This window comes from Heliangelus exortis, unplaced genomic scaffold, assembly GCF_036169615.1.
Source record: "Heliangelus exortis unplaced genomic scaffold, bHelExo1.hap1 Scaffold_135, whole genome shotgun sequence".
NCBI lineage: Eukaryota > Metazoa > Chordata > Aves > Apodiformes > Trochilidae > Heliangelus > Heliangelus exortis.
This window is the reverse complement of record NW_027285952.1, coordinates 638,746-654,598: the sequence shown is the minus strand read 5'-3', so window position 1 is coordinate 654,598 and position 15,853 is coordinate 638,746. Positions and strand designations below refer to the sequence as shown.

At 46.6% G+C, this 15,853-nt stretch overlaps 1 protein-coding gene and 1 long non-coding RNA gene across 3 annotated transcripts in view; both read right to left on the bottom strand.

Moving 5' to 3' along the window:
- The window catches only part of LOC139790750 (ankyrin repeat domain-containing protein 26-like), a 678,272-nt gene that overhangs the window by 86,139 nt on the left and 576,280 nt on the right, over positions 1-15,853 (bottom strand). The gene's annotated exons all lie outside the window — the stretch shown is intronic.
- Positions 11,451-15,590, bottom strand: LOC139790728 (uncharacterized). Of its 2 annotated transcripts, none has more exons than XR_011723599.1 (4): positions 15,546-15,590; positions 12,937-13,153; positions 12,385-12,448; positions 11,451-11,573 (listed from the first exon to the last, which is right to left on the bottom strand). It is a non-coding gene; the product is annotated as an uncharacterized lncRNA (long non-coding RNA). The 2 variants fall into 2 exon arrangements; XR_011723598.1 differs by lacking the exon at positions 15,546-15,590 and adding an exon at positions 13,359-13,460.

The following is a 15,853-nucleotide window of genomic DNA, read 5'->3' as shown; positions in this document are numbered from 1 at the left end:
GATCTGTGTGTTCCTGCCTCCAGTTCCCGACTGCTGCCGACTCCAGGAGTCCAGCCTGGACTTTCCCAGAGCTGTCCTGCAGACTCGGTGGTGATGTGAGAGCTATGGGGGGGAAGGGGGAAGGAATGTGGTATCCATTTTCTAGTATATTTGTATATATTTAGTAATTTTTCCCATTTATCATTAGTGTTTCATTAAAGTTGTGTAGTTTAGTTTCCAACCCATAAGTCTCTTTCCTTTCTTATCAGGGAGGAGAGAGAGATTAATAGAGAGCGTCTGTTACTCGGTTTAATTGCCAGGCCAGTGTTAAACCGTGACAGATTTATTGGCGCCCAACGTGGGGCCCGAGCTAATCGGCTCGAGTCCAGTTCAAATTTTGACTAATTTGCCTGAATAGTTTGAATTCCAACTCCAGTCGAAGAATGGCTTCGTCGAGTGGGAATTAGAATTAGTGGGAATTAGTGGGAATTTTCCTTTGGAAATTTCACAGAGTTGGAGATTAAACCAATCATGCCGTACCTTTGATACTTAGGGTATGCAATCTGTTTATTTGCAGCTGGAATTGCTGTTAATATGTGGTTTTTCAATCGTAAGAGCTGCTTAAGAACCATCGTTGCAATATGGTCCTCAATATTGATGTATATCATGGTGCATGGTGCAGTGGTGTTTCATATAAGGGTTAAGAACTTTGATAATAATTACATTTTCAGCCTTCTTTTGAGGAAATATACCTCTTTTGGGCTGAGTTCAATGGATTCTTGTCAAAATGGCATTATGCTTGTTATAGTTTTGAGCCTCCTGATTCTTGTAGCCATTGTTGTTCAGGTGTCTGTGAATATTTTTATGTGCTATCATATGTTGGTGAGGAATACGACAACTACAACTAGGGGAACGAGCGCACCTCATAAAGAGAGCACCCCCACTCCTGCCATTTCTTGCCCCACCTCACACAAGGGCACAACTCAGATAAGGCCGGCCAGCATCGCCAGTGTTTCTGCTACAGCTGCAGCTCCTGTCTCTACCCCCACAGACACTGCTGCTCAGAAAACGAGCCCTGCTGCTGCTACTGCTGCAGACACCACAGCTTCTCCCCCTCATCCCACACAGTTACTTGTTGACCCTGTAACTAGGAGAAAAGGAAAACAATGGAAATCAGAAAAGAGCCGTAACCCTTCCACGTCTGAATGAGACGACCAGGTGACAGAGGAGATAGAGGATACTGCCTCTCCTCGTAGAGCAGCTAGAAGAGACTCTAAAGCAGAGTCAGCTGAGGAGGACTCAGACTCAGAATCTGCTCAGTCCTATTCCATGAGAGACTTGCGTACTCTGAGAAAAGACTACAGCCGTTTTTCAGGTTAACCACTTCTCTCTTGGTTACTCCAATGCTGGAATGAAGGGGCTGCTACCATAACATTAACTCAGAAGGAAGCTAGACAGTTGGGATCCCTGGCCAAAGATGCAGGTATTGATCGGGCATTTGGGGAAAAGGCTGGAACCACCAGCCTATGGAAACGACTCTTGGCAGCTGTAAGGGAGAGATATCCCTATAAAGAGGAAATAGACTGCCCACAGGTCAAAGAATCCAAACTTGAAAAAGCTATCAGGTATCTGGAGGAATTGGCTGTACGAGACGTGATCTATAATGCTGATGACATTGAAGATCCTTATCACGTATCGTGCCCTAAACCCATGATGCAAAGGTTTGTGCATGCTGCACCACCACCTTTTAACCATACACTATCAGTAATGCTATGGGTTCCTGCAGATGTGGATGCAACTGTGGGTGATGTGATTAAAACAGCACGAGAGTGTGAAGATGCTGTCACAGCCCCTCGTCGGGCCTGGGTCTCAGCTATAAAAAGAACATCTACAGTACATCGATGACATCATTGTGTGGGGTGACACAGCAAAGGAAGTCTACGAGAAAGGTGAGGAGATAATTGAAATCCTTCTAGAGGCTGGTTTTGCTATTAAAAGGAGCAAGGTCAAGAGACCTGCACAAGAGATACAGTTTCTGGGAGTGAAATGGCAAGATGGACGTCCCCACATCCCAATGGACGTGATTAACAAAATAACAGCTATGGCCCCACCAACTACCAAAAAAGAAACTCAGTCCTTCTTAGGAACTATTGGTTTCTGGAGGATGTATATTCCTTCTTATAATCAGACTGTGAAACCTCTCTACGAGGTTACCTGGAAGAAGAAAGACTTTAAATGGGGCTCAGATCAACAAGCTGCTTTTGAGAGTATCAGACAGGAGATTGTGCAGGCAATGGCCCTTGGACCAATTCGAACAGGGCCAGACATTAAAAACGTGCTTTACACCGGAGATGGAGGTGATGGTCCTACATGGAGCCTCTGGCAGAAAGCTCCAGGAGAGACTCGAGGCCGACCTCTAGGATTTTGGGGTCGAAACTACAAAGGCTCCGAAGCCAATTACACAGCCACTGAAAAAGAGATACTGGCCGCATATGAAGGAGTTAGAGCTGCTTCAGAAGTGACTGGTACTGAAGCACAGCTCCTCCTAGTGCCACGATTACCTCTACTGGGTTTTATGCACACAGGTAGAGAATCTTCCCATCATGCTGCCGATGCTACCTGGAGTAAATGGATTGCTCTACTCTCACAGAGAGCTAGGACAGGAAGACTTGATCGTCCAGGAATTGTAGAAGCAATAACACATTGGCCAGAAGGCGAACACTTTGGAATGACACCAGAAAAACTGGTAAAACGGGCTGAAGAAGCCCCACCATATGATCAACTACCAGAGAATGAGAAACAATATGCTCTTTTCACTGATGGATCCTGCCGTCTGGTAGGAGGCCATCGAAGGTGGAAAGCTGCCGTATGGAATCCTACATGACTAGTTGCAAAAACAGATGAAGGAGATGGTGAATCAAGTCAATTTGCAGAGGTCAAAGCCATCCAATTGGCTTTGGACATTGCTGAACAAGAAAAGTGGCTGAGACTTTATCTCTATACTGACTCATGGATGGTAGCAAACGCCTTATGGGGTTGGTTAAAGCAGTGGAAACAATACAACTGGCAATGTAGAGACAAACCTATCTGGGCTGCTGAACTATGGAAAGACATTGCTGCTAGGTTAGAGAAACTTGATGTAAAAGTACGTCACGTAGATGCCCGCGTACCTTCATATCGAGCTACTGAGGAACATCAAAACAACCAAAGAGCAGATGAGGCTGCTGAAGTGTTCCAAATAGATCTGGACTGGGACCATAAAGGTGAACTGTTTTTAGCCAAATGGGCCCACAACGCTTCAGGTCATCAAGGCAGGGATGGAACATCTCGATGGGCTCGTGACCGAGGGGTGGATTTATCTTTGGACGCTATTGCGCAGGTTATCCACGACTGTGACATATGTGCTGCAATTAAGCAAGCTAAAAGGTTGAAACCTCTGTGGTATGAAGGGAGATGGTCAAAATATAGGTATGGGGAGGCCTGGCAAGTCGATTACATCACACTGCCTCAAACCCGCCAGGGTAAGCGCTATGTGCTTACAATGGTGGAGGCAAGTACAGGATGGCTGGAAACATATCCTGTGCCTCATGCCACAGCCCGGAACACTATTCTGGGCCTAGAGAAACAAGTCTTGTGGAGACATGGTACACCAGAAAGAATTGAGTCAGATAATGGAACTCATTTCAAAAACAGTCTTAATAATAACTGGGCCAAAGAACATGGTATTGAGTGGATATACCATATCCTCTATCATGCACCAGCCTCAGGTAAAACTGAAAGGTACAATGGACTGTTAAAAACTACCTTAAAGGCAATGGGTGGTGGAACTTTCAAAAACTTGGGACAAGCACTTGGCAAAAGCTACCTGGTTAGTTAATACCAGGGGTTCCATCACTTGAGCTGGTCCTGCTCAGTCAGATCTTCTACACACAGTAGATGGGGACAAAGTGCCTGTGGTGCATGAAAAGAATCTGCTAGGGAAAACAGTTTGGGTTTATCCTGCATCAGGCAAAGGCAAACCCATTCATGGGTTCATTACTGTTTCATTAAACTTGTGTAGTTTAGTCTCCAACCCATAAGTCTCTCTCCCTTATTCTCTCTCCTTTCTTATGGTGGAGGAGAGAGAGATTAATAGAGAGCGTCTGCCATCGGTTTAATTGACGGGCCAGTGTTAAACTGTGACACAGGGACATGGGAACAACACGGGGTCAACATGGGATCTACATGTGATTAACATGTAATTAACACGTGATTAACAGGGGGGTTCAGGCCAATCACAGGGTTTTGTTGACATGGGATGGACATGGGGTCAACAGTCTAGGAAATTCATAGAGTGTACAGAGGATAATTTCCTGCTCCAGCCGGTGAATGAGCCCACCAGGGATGGAGCCCCGCTAGACCTCCCGTTCACAAACAGAGAGCGGCTGGTGGGAGATGTGGTGGTCAGTGGATGTCTGGGACACAGTGGTCACGAAATAATCAAGTTTTCAATCCTCAGGGATGCAAGGAGGGCTGTCAATAAAACCTCTATGTTGGACTTCCGGAAGGCAGATTTTGGCCTATTCAGAAGACTGATTCAGAGTGTACCCTGGGAAACAGCCCTTGGAAACAAAGGGGTCCAGGAAGGGTGGACGTACTTCAAGGAGAAAGTTCTGAAAGCACAGGAGCAGCTGTCCTGGTGTGCCGAAAAGGCGAGCCGGTCTGGCTGAACTGGGAGACTTTGAAAGAAATTAGGGTTAAGAAGAGAGCCTACCGATTGTGGAAAAAAGGGCTAACTACTCAGGAAGAATTTAGGAATATAGTTAGGTGTTGTAGAAAGAAAATTAGAGAGACAAAGGCACAACTTGAACTGAATCTCACCACCTCTGTGAAGGATAACAAAAAGTCCTTTTACAGATGAATCGATAGCAAAAGGAGGGGCAGGGAAAACCTCCATTCTCTACTGGACTATATATAACAATATAGTTATCCAAGATGAAGAAAAGGCTGAGGTATTTAACACCTTCTTTGCCTCAATTTTCTACAGCAAGACAGGTTATCCTGAGGACAGCTGGCTTCTTGAGCTTGTAGAAAGAGACGAGAATCTGAACAGCCCCCCTGTAATCCAGAAGGAAACAGTCAGTGACCTACTGAGCTGCTTGGATCCCCACAAATCTATGGGACCTGATGGGATCCACCCAAGGGTGATGAGGGAGCTGGCAGAACAGCTCACCAAGCCTCTCTCTATCATCTACCAACAGTCCTGGCTCACTGGGGACATCCCAGATGATTGGAAGTTGGCCAATGTCACGCCAATCCACAAAACGGGCCAGAAGGAGAACCCGGGAAACTCCAGGCCCGTCAGCCTGACCTCAGTGCCTGGCAAGGTTATGGAGCAGATCATCCTGGGGACAATCACACAGCACCTGCAGGATGGACAAGGGATTAGACCCAGCCAGCATGGGCTTAGGAAGGGCAGGTCCTGTCTGACCAACCTGATCTCCTTTTATGATCAGGTGACCCATCTGGTGGATGAGGGGAAGGCTGTGGATGTGGTCTACTTGGCCAGCAAGGCCTCTGACACCGTCTCCCACAGCATTCTCCTGAAAAAGCTGTCAGCCCACAGCTTGGACAGGGGCACTCTGTGCTGGGTTAGGAACTGGCTGGAGGGCCGAGCCCAGAGAGTGGTGCTGGATGGTGCTGATCCAGTTGGCAGCCGGTCACTAGTGTTGTCCCCCAGGGATCAGTCTCTCAGCCCAGTTCTATTTAATATCTGAGATGAGAATATCTGTGCTGAGAGATGAATGAACAAACTGCTCCAGAAGTCAGAATGGAACCTGAAAGTACCTTGAAGCATTGTTTGGCCCCACTGAGGACCATTGCTGCCAGAGCCTCCCCATGGCCTTGTTAGAGCAGATCACTGGAGGCCATGATTGCAGGGAGGCAAAGATTCTGTATAGGTGGCTCTGAAAGCAAAGATTTTTCATTATTTATTTATTAATGCAGCATTGAGGACAAACTCTGAAACCCAGGCAATGGGAAGGCAGAGCCCATCCCTCTCTTATGAGTCAGGACTCTTCCTAGGGACAGTGGAGTATGAAAACGTGTAATAAAAAAAAAATTCAGACACATCTTGACCTCCCCAAGAAAGGGAAAGAAAGTCCAGAGCCCCAGGACAAAATTCCTCCTGGTAGACCATGGTGTTTGAGGCAGCTGCCACGTCTGGGGTGACAAAGCCCTTGATCCTGTTGGGCCTTTCAGCCTTCCAGAGCCCTTGGCCACCTCTCCTGCAGGCTGCCCTACACTGTCCATGCCTGCAGCTCCTTTAAACTGCTTTAGAAATGCTTTAAACTGAAGGACAATGAGAGAGGAACCCAAGATGGCAAACACCTTCCCACCATCACCACTACAAGTGATCTGGAATTAAACCAGGCCTGCTGACCCCAGGAGTCCAGCCATAGTAATTTTTCCTTTTTATCATTACTGTTTCATTAAAGCTGTGTAGTTTAGTTTCCAACCCATAAGTCTCTCTCCCTTATTCTCTCTCCTTTCTTTATCAGGGTAGGGAAGGGCATTAATAGAGAGCTTCTGTCATTCAGTTAATTGTCGGCCAAGTGTAACACCCTGACAGATTTATTGGCACCAAATGTGGGCCTTAAGCTAAATATCTAGAGCCCATTTGAAAATTCAACTCATTTATATGAACAGTTTGAATTTTGACTTCAGTGAAGGATACCCAGATGGCTCTGCTGAGTGGGAATCAAGCTATTTTCTCTGGAAATTTCACAGGGTTGGAAATTAAACCAGTCCTGCTGTACCTTTGGTATGCAGGGTGTGATCTGTGGCTTTTTATCTGGGATTAGTGTTGCTCTGTGGTTCATTCTTGGTAACAGCTGCTTACAAACCATAGTTGTGATATGGTCTTCAACAGTGTGGTACATGGTACAGTGTTGTTTCACACACCTAGGAGATACACATAGTATACACATTTCATACACATAAGAAATATCCCTATAAAGTGGAAATAAACTGCCCACAGGTCAAAGCAGCCACACTTGGATATGAAAGAAATATCTGCATGAGATGTGATCTATACAATGATGAGTCTGTAGATCCTTATCACATGCCATGCTCTAGGCCTGGGAGGCAAAGGTTTGTGCATGCTGCACCATCCCCATTTAACCATACACTATCAGTAATGTTATGGGTTCCTGGAGAAATGGAACCAACTGTGGGTGATGGGATTAAAAAAGCACGAGAATATGAAGATGCTGTCATGGCTCCTCATCAGGCCTGGGTCTCAGCTGTAAAGGGAACAGCTGAAAAACTGCACCTACCCCATCACAAAGTCCTGGTGGCCTGGAACTGTCTGGGACCATGTCACAGAATCATAAAACCATGAAATGGATTGGCTTGGAAGGGTTCAAGATCATTTTGTTCCAACCCCCTGCATGCATGGGTAGGGACACCTCCCACCCAACTGAAGCCAACTCACTAGAAATCTGGACACAGAGACAAAAGCAACCTCACGTTCCTGACCCTTTCCCCAGACATGCTCACATTGCTCAAATGTAACTTTTTTCTAAAATTTTATGTATTTCAGTTAATAACTGACATCACCCTGGTGCAAGGTGCTCCAGGGCTGCAGATCCACGTCTGCCCCTCTGTGCTCCTCCATGGGCTGCAGGGGACAGCTGCCCTCTCCCCACAGTCCTTCCTTCAGTCACTGACCTTGGGGTCTTGTGGAGGGCTGGGAGCAGGCTTCCACCTCCTTCTCCATGGACATCTTGGGCATTTTCTGCCACAGATATTCCATGAGCACCCAGGGCAGCTGCTGACTCCTGAGGGAGGTGCTCTCCTAGATATGGTCACCATGGAGACCCCCATGACAATGGTGTCCAGGACCCAGACCCTGCATCACAAAGCCCTGGTGGTGGCTGTGGAGATGCCCAGGCCTGGAACTGGCTGGGACTGTGTCAAAGAACAATGGAATCATGGAATGGGTTGGGTCGGAATGGTTCAAGATCATTTAGTTCCGATCCAACCCATTCCATGATTCCATGATTCCACTCAACTGAAGCCAACCCTTCTCCTGTCCCCATGGAACTCACTTCTTAATCCCATCCACAGCATCAGCCTCATTCAACAGTAGTGTCTCTTGGAGCTGCTCAAGGATGAGCTTCCCGTGCTCCTCCTGCTCCATGATCCTACAGATCATTCCCGCTATCATTCTCCAGATCATTCTGAATCACAGAATACCTCAGGCTGGAAGAGACCCCTGAGCATCTCCGTGTCTGAGTGCCCTGCTCAAGGCAGGATGAACCAGATGAGGTTGCTCAAGGGCGTCCCCAGCGTGTCTTCATCCACACAGGGGGTGAAAGTGCCTTTTGTCCCACCCCACAGGGGGATTATAAAGACAGGAAACAGTGTTGGCACAAGTTCTGGACACTGAGGCACTGTCACTGCTTGCCAGGAGGACTTTGGATCACTGATGGCACTGTGACCCTCATCATCTCGTGAACTTCCCACCCACCACATCACCCACCTGGGTGGGTGACATCACCAGTCTGGCTACAACAGGACAATGGTAGAGCATGGCAAAGGGCATTCTAAAGGCCAGGTGCACCCCATGCCTTTCTGTCCCCTGCCCACTCTGCTTCAGCAATCCCTTCTTTGTCCTTCACCTGCCTGGAACAGGCTCATTTCTCATTTCCATGGTTTTCCTTTTCTCCCACTCCCAGGGCCAACAAGTATCTGTGTGTGCCAAGAGGGAGAGGCTGTGGTGTCTGCAGCAGGAACAGCAGCAGCGTTGGCTTTCTCAACAGCAGCAGTGTCTGTGGGGAGCAGCTGCAAAGAAAGCAAAAGTACAAGACAGAAAATTACCTTTATCCTGGCCCAAACCAGGACACACCTGGCTTAGATTTTAGCCGTACCTCTCACTAAGCAGAGGTCTGCACAAATAAAATGAGATCCTCTTAACTTCAGAATGACTGACAGTGTGGTATGGTGTGACATAAAGAGATATACCATAGATACAGGAAGCACAAACTAGCAAATAGACTGGAAAACCTGCTGATGAGGTCCTTTGTTCCAGCTGCAGACCACCAAGGGAGGGATGCTCTCTGCTTGGCTGTGGGACCCGCTGGGAACAGGACTCCCCCAGAGATTTCTCTGCAGGGACCCAATGCTTCCACCAAAAGTATTTAGGAGTGAATTCTTTTCTCCATAAGAGACCTTAATGGCAAAGCTGTCTGTGCCTTAGAGCTTACTGCCTGTTTCTTGAAGAGATGCTCTCTCTGGGGATATCCAAATTCCTCTTTCTGTCTGACAAATAGGAAAGTCCTGTCCCCCTCTGCAGGATGTGTCTGTCGGGTGCTGGTCAGGCTGCAGAAGTCATTCTGTGCAGAGGCAGCACAAGTTTTGACTGGATCCCCAAAGGGAGATGGTGAGATGAGTATTTGCTGCTGTGAGTTGTGTCTGAAGAAAAGGGAGCAGATCAGAGGGGTCGGTGTGGAGCCACGTGTGACAGCTCTAGAGCAGAGCTGCCATGAAGGCTCTTTTAGAATGAGGCTCTGAAACTTGAGTGGCATCAGAAAGCACTGGGAAGAAATCCACTGTCCATGTGCTTTCCTTAGGAAAATGAACCCTCTGGCCCACAACAGGGAACTGGAGCTGAGCTCTGGCACTCCAAACTGAGCCATGCCAGACACGCAGCAAAGGACACGATCACATTGCTCGTGCCCAAGTGATTTCTGGAGCAGTCTTTCTACTTCCAAGGCCCTTTCTGCACTCTTGAAAAGCAGGCTGTTTTTTCTTCAGAAATATGGGGTTTTTCTATTCCATTTCAAAAAGCAGGTGTGCAGAAAATGAAAAAGGGTAAAGAGGAGCAGAACTGGTAGCAGCAAGAAATAAGGGTCAGAGACTGATGAAAACTTTAAAACCAAAATCCAAATCAATTTATTTACAAAAATTACAAAAAAGGAGAGGGTGGGGACGGCAGGGAAAGGAAAAAAAGAAAAGGGAAGGAAAGGGAGGGGAAAGTGGGAGGGAAAGGGGAGTGGAAAGGGGAGGAGAAAGAAGGAAGGTGAGTGGGGGAATGGGAGGGGAAGGGGAAAGAGGAAAGAGGGAGGGAAAAGGGGAAGGAGAAAGGGGAAGGAGAAAATGGTGAAGGAGAAAAGGGGATGGAGAAAGAGAAAGGAGGAAAGGAGAAGGGGGAAAGGGGGGAAGAAAAGAAGCGGGGAAGAGGGGGAAGAGGGGGAAGAGGGGGAAGAGGGGGAAGAGGGGGAGGAGGGGAAGAAGGAAAAAGGGAGAGGGGGGGAGGGGGGGAGAGGGGGAGGGGGGAAGGGAGAAAGGGGGAAAGGGGGAAAGGGGGAAGGGGGGAAGGGGGGAAGGGGGGAAGGGGGGAAGGGGGGAAAGGTGGCAGGGGGAAGGGGGAAGGGGGAAGGGAGGAAGGGGGGAAGGGGGGAAGGGGGGAAGGGGGGAAGGGGGGAAAGGGGGAAGGGGGAAGGGGGAAGGGAGGAAGGGGGGAAGGGGGGAAAGGGAGAAAGGGGAAAAGGAGAGAAGGGGAAAAGGAGAGAAGGGGAAAAGGAGAAAAGGGGAAAGTTGGGGGGGGAGGGGAGGGCAGGGTAAGGCATGGAAGGGAATGGGCAGGAAGGGGTGGGGGGAGGGAAAGGAGAATGGGTGGGGGGGAATGGAAGGGGGGGAATGGGAGGGGGGTAATGGGAGGGGAAGGGGAAAGAGGAAAGAGGAAGGGAAAAGGGGAAGGAGAAAGGGGAAGCAGAAAGGAGACGGAGAAAGGGGAAGGAGAAAGAGAAAGGTGGAAAGGGGGAAAGAGGGAAAGAAGGAAAGAGGGAAAAGGGGGGGAAAGGAGGAAAAAGGGGGAAAAAAGGGGAAAAAGGGGTAAAAGGGGGAAAAGGGGAAAAGGGGGAAAAGGGGGAAAAGGGGGGAAAGGGGGGAAAGGAGGGAAAGGAGGGAAAGGGGGGAAAGGGGGGAAAGGGGGGAAAGGGGGGAAAGGGGGGAAAGGGGGGAAAAGGGGAAAAAGGGGAAAAGGGGAAAAGGGGAAAAGGGGAAAAGGGGAAAAGGAGGGAAAAGGGGGGAAAAGGGGGAAAAGGGGGGAAAAGGAGGGAAAAGTTGGGAAAAGGGGGGAAAAGGGGGGAAAGAAGGAAAAGGGGGGAAAGGGGGAAAAGGGGGAAAAGGGGGAAAAGGGAGAAGGGGGAAAGAGGGAAAAATGTGGAAAAGGGGACTGCGAAAAGGTGGATAATGGGAAAAGGGGGAAAAGTGGGAAAGGAGAGAGGGAGGGGACTACACAGGAATGGAGAGGAGAGGGGGAAGAAGGGGGAAGAAAGGGGAGAGGGAGGGAGAGGGAGGGAGAGGAGAGGGAGAGGGAAAAGGGAAGGGGGAGGGGAGGGAAGACAATGGGAGAGGAGGGAAAAGGGAAGGGGGAGAGGGAGAGGACTACGCATCAAAAAACCACCAGGGAAAGCCAACAGGGCTGTCATCCATCCAACAGACTCAGAACATTTATTCAGACTGACAGAAACATATTTTCATGTCTTCTGATCCATCACAAGATATGGAACAAGCTCCCAAAGATGTAGTTGAAAGTTCATCAGTGTCTGGGAAGAAAAGAGACAAGATTCCTGACGTTACTTTTACAGGAGAGAGGGGCAAAGAGGTCACTGTCAGAACATTACGGCTACGAAGCCAGAGCTGAACACTCTCCGTGATTAAAAGCAGACAGCAACAGAAGGAAATTGGCTCAGGGGCTTCCTGCTTTGAAACAGCACCAGTCACTGCAAAGCTGTGACTCTGGAGTAATCATTACAAAATAGGTGCAATTCCTCCTGGGGCATCTGGCCTCATGTCACAGAACATGTTTGATGCCATGGATGACAAACATTCAGCTCCCCTGACAGTTGCCTGAACACTACTGAGTGATCTTTCTCTGAAGAAAGGAGAACTTTTGTCACTGATTAGCCTCTTCTTGCCTATTCAAATAAAAAGACTGAAACAGAGGAGCTACAAACACAAGCAATGAGTAAAGGGCAGCAAAGACCAAGAACTGACAGCAGGGGGTGTGTTATGGGTCAGTGCTGAAGGCAATCACTGGACACGGGAGGAGAAGTGATGGCTGAAGTCTGTGAAACTCTGTGTAGGGCTCCTTTTATGTTTGTGATTCAGGATTAACTCCAGTGAAAGGTGACTTCAGCTTTAGCCAAGTGTACCTGTGTGGAGGAAATAGGTCAGTTTCCTTTGTGCTGGTTTTGGGTTTTTTTTCAGGCAGCTGCTTAGAGCTCTACAGAGCAGAAACTTGCCATGTTCAAGTAAGTGTAAAGCTAGCAGAAAAAACCCTGTGCTTAGCACAGGAACTAAACAGCTTTCAAGATGTTGTTTTCAAGAGTTAGGAGCAGTCATCTTTTTACTTACTCTAACATGACACATTACCATGTCCAGGTTCTTCAGAGACAAATTCATCCAGGATCCACTTGTACTAGAATCATACAGAAAACACACCATTAACATGAGTGCAATATTAAACTTCTAAAAAACCAGCAGAGGGGAGGGAAGGGCCCTCTCTCCAGGACTAAAGGAAGAGCAGTGACCAAATTCACAGCTTCTCCAGGAGAACCCCATAAAAACCCAAATGCCTCCTACACAGTGGATCTCCCACAATGAAGTATAAAGTGAGATTTATTGCAGATTTATTTATTATAGTCATACATCCTAGATAAGAAAATTTAATTTGAAGCTTAGCTGGAACCATCCTATGGCATCATCTTTGGTTTCTGGGCACTCTTGGAAAACAACCTCAAAACCCAAACTTTTCACCCCTAGCACACCTAGATGTTGTGTTGGGATGAGGAGGAGACACACCATGGGTAATCCCTGCAAATGAGTTGTAAGTTTAGGCTAAAAAGCACAACCTTGCATACACATGCTCTTCAGCAGTAGCTGAGGATGGGATTTCAAAATGTTTACCTTGTCTGCAGAAGAGGAAATCCTGTTCATCAAGGATTCTGCTCCTATGGGTGAGCTGGGGATGCTTCCTACTGGACTTCTGTTCAGAATCAGACTGGTGCCAGGATGTCCCAGATGAGTTGAATGGTGAACTGGATTTGCAGCCACTTCCACGCGTGTTCTTTTCTCTTCCACGAAGCCTTCTGTTGGCTTTTCCTTTTTTTTTTTTTCATCAGTTCTGAAACACAAAGACACAAAGAATTATCTCTGGCAGGAACAGATTAGGAATGACCAAACCCGTTTGACCTGAAGGGTTCTGGGGAGCCTGTATCATAGCAGTCAAACCTGAAAGAGTTACCAAGACTTGGGGCTGCTCAGCACTAAAGCTTCAAAGCAATCAGTGAATGGAGTTTGCTCTGGAATTCTGGGACAACTTCATGTACCTTGGATTTAACCTCTCCCAATTCCTTTTCCAAGCCCAGGTTGGCTTCCTCCAGGTTCCTGCAGCGCCTCGTAGCAACTTCCAGTGAACTTCTGCCACAGAGAGCTTTCCAATGTCACCTCTCTGACATTGCCCTGATGAAATGGTTATAAGAAAAGTTATGAAAAAAGCATGAAAAAAGTTATAAGAACATGAATTCTGTCTTTTAACTTATTTGATTATACAGTTACAACTGTCTTGAATTCAAAAAGTAGGAAAATTTTGCCTGCCACCAGCAGTCAGCACCTCCAAACTATCAGCAGCAGCTCATGGAGATTTCTGTTTTCTAATACATTAAAAAATAATATATGTTATAGATAATGTTATACTTTTTGAACAATACACCACCATACACTGAATCATGTTATTTTTTTTAACAAAACTCAAAGCAATCTGTTTGATGCAAGAGCCATAGTTTGACTGCAGATATTACTCTGGTGACTAAAGGCAGGACTTTGTATGAGATGGTTCTTTGGTCTCTTTTGGCATTCTACAAAGAATTAAACCAATACATTAAGTTAAATTAATATTGCTTACATTAAATGAATACATTAAATTAATACCAAGGTAATTTTAGAGTAACAACTTTCATAAATCTGGACAGTCCCTCCTTTCCTCCAGCCACCCACAGAACTACCATCTCCCAAAGGAACCTGGTATTTTGGCACTAGAAATACAAAGTGATTCACAGGGGAAAACCATTGACAGCACTCCTGGAGTTCTTCCCCCTCTTCCCTCTTAAAGAAACTGAAAAATGAAGAATAAGGTGGTTATCTGACACATGCAGGTATTCACCTCACTCAATCACTCCGGGGTTCAGACGAAGAAAGAAATGGAATTTTAAAGCACTGTTCACATCACTATTCACAGACAAACAGTGTCTAATTACTCAACAGGACTAGTTCCTGTTTTCCAGAAAATAAAAATTAACAAAATGGGTATAGAACTTTTCAACCTTTAAACCCTCTGCCTGGGACTGGTGGAATTTGCAGAAAAAAACTTTAACATTCTAATCAGTCTTCTGACCAGTTAATTAGCCTAACACAGCCACAAAGAAGAAATTTAAAGATTGCTGCACATCACAAAACAGAGAAGAGAAAGCTTAGTGGCTGAAATTGACTTTTTTGAGGAACAGGCAGGTCCCAAAAGACAGAATGCAGTCATGAACAGCAAAACACTGCTCAGAGCCCTCAACGTTGCAAAAAGCGTGTCCTTTACCTCCCTTTTTTTTAGTTTTTCAGCCTCATAGTTTAAGACCAGCACACTTGGCCTTTAATTCCTTGCTCATTTTTTCCAGCGTGGAAACTTGCTTTTCAGCAGAGTTTGTGGAAAATGTCATTAAAGCATCCCTGTACAGCAGCTGATGGAAGCCAGCTGGCTTTCCCTCTGGAGCTGGGCCAATGCCTCCTATGGGGACAGAATCACAGAACCACAAAATCATTAAGGCTGGAAAAAACCTCTAGGATCCTCCAGTCCAACTGGGAAACCAACACCACTAAACCATGTCCCAAAAGTTGGAATAATGTGCTCCACTCTCCCCTGAGGTGTTACACAGGACTTCAGACCCTTCTGCCCAGCCCTGCCCCAGATGCCCAACACCAACATGCCTGCCCTATTCCCCTCAGAAATACCCTCAGAAAAAAATCTTTTCAAACACTTCTTAGCATGGCCCAACACACACATGTTTTGCAGATGCAGGGAAAGCATCAAAGGTCACCAAATTCCAAGGTTTTTTTTGCATGAGTTTTCTCTTACAAAGAGGAAGACCAAGTATGTTTAGTCACACACATCAGCCTTTTACAGACAAATCTCCTTCTTCACTTCAACGTGTATTTTGTATGGGGGAAAAAAAATGCATTTGACTGCATTGTTTGCAGGAACAACATAGCCCAGCTGGAAATAAAGCAGCAGGAAATACCCAGCATCGTGGAAAAGATTTTTCCCCATCCTTAGAAAACTGTACCTAACTTCAGACAGAAACACCACCTTCCTCTGAATGACTCCGCCATCACCATTAGTCACTTGCTGCTAATTTTCTTTACCTTATTGTATAACTTACTCTATAATTGACTCTGTAATTACTCTCCATTTACTCTATAATGTTACTTAGCAGTCTGGACTCTAATTCAAAATATTTGGCTTCACATACCTGCACCCCAGAGTTGTCAGAGGCTTCCTATAGGCTTTTTTTTTTTTTTTTTTGCTGGTCATGACACATGGAAAGTTCACCTCCAGAGAAAACCACTGTATTCTTCCAAGGATTTTTCCAGCAAAGCAGAGCAGAGTTATAGTTCAGTAGTGTGAGCAGTTTGACTTTTCTTTCTTCTTCTACAGGGTGCTGATGACTGCACCGTGGTGTTTTCATCAACGCTGTTTCTCACTGCATCTTTTGGAAGACAGTGAAATTTTAGAGGTTCTCTTCTCTTTGTCAACAATTATTGGATCTCTCAGCTGTTT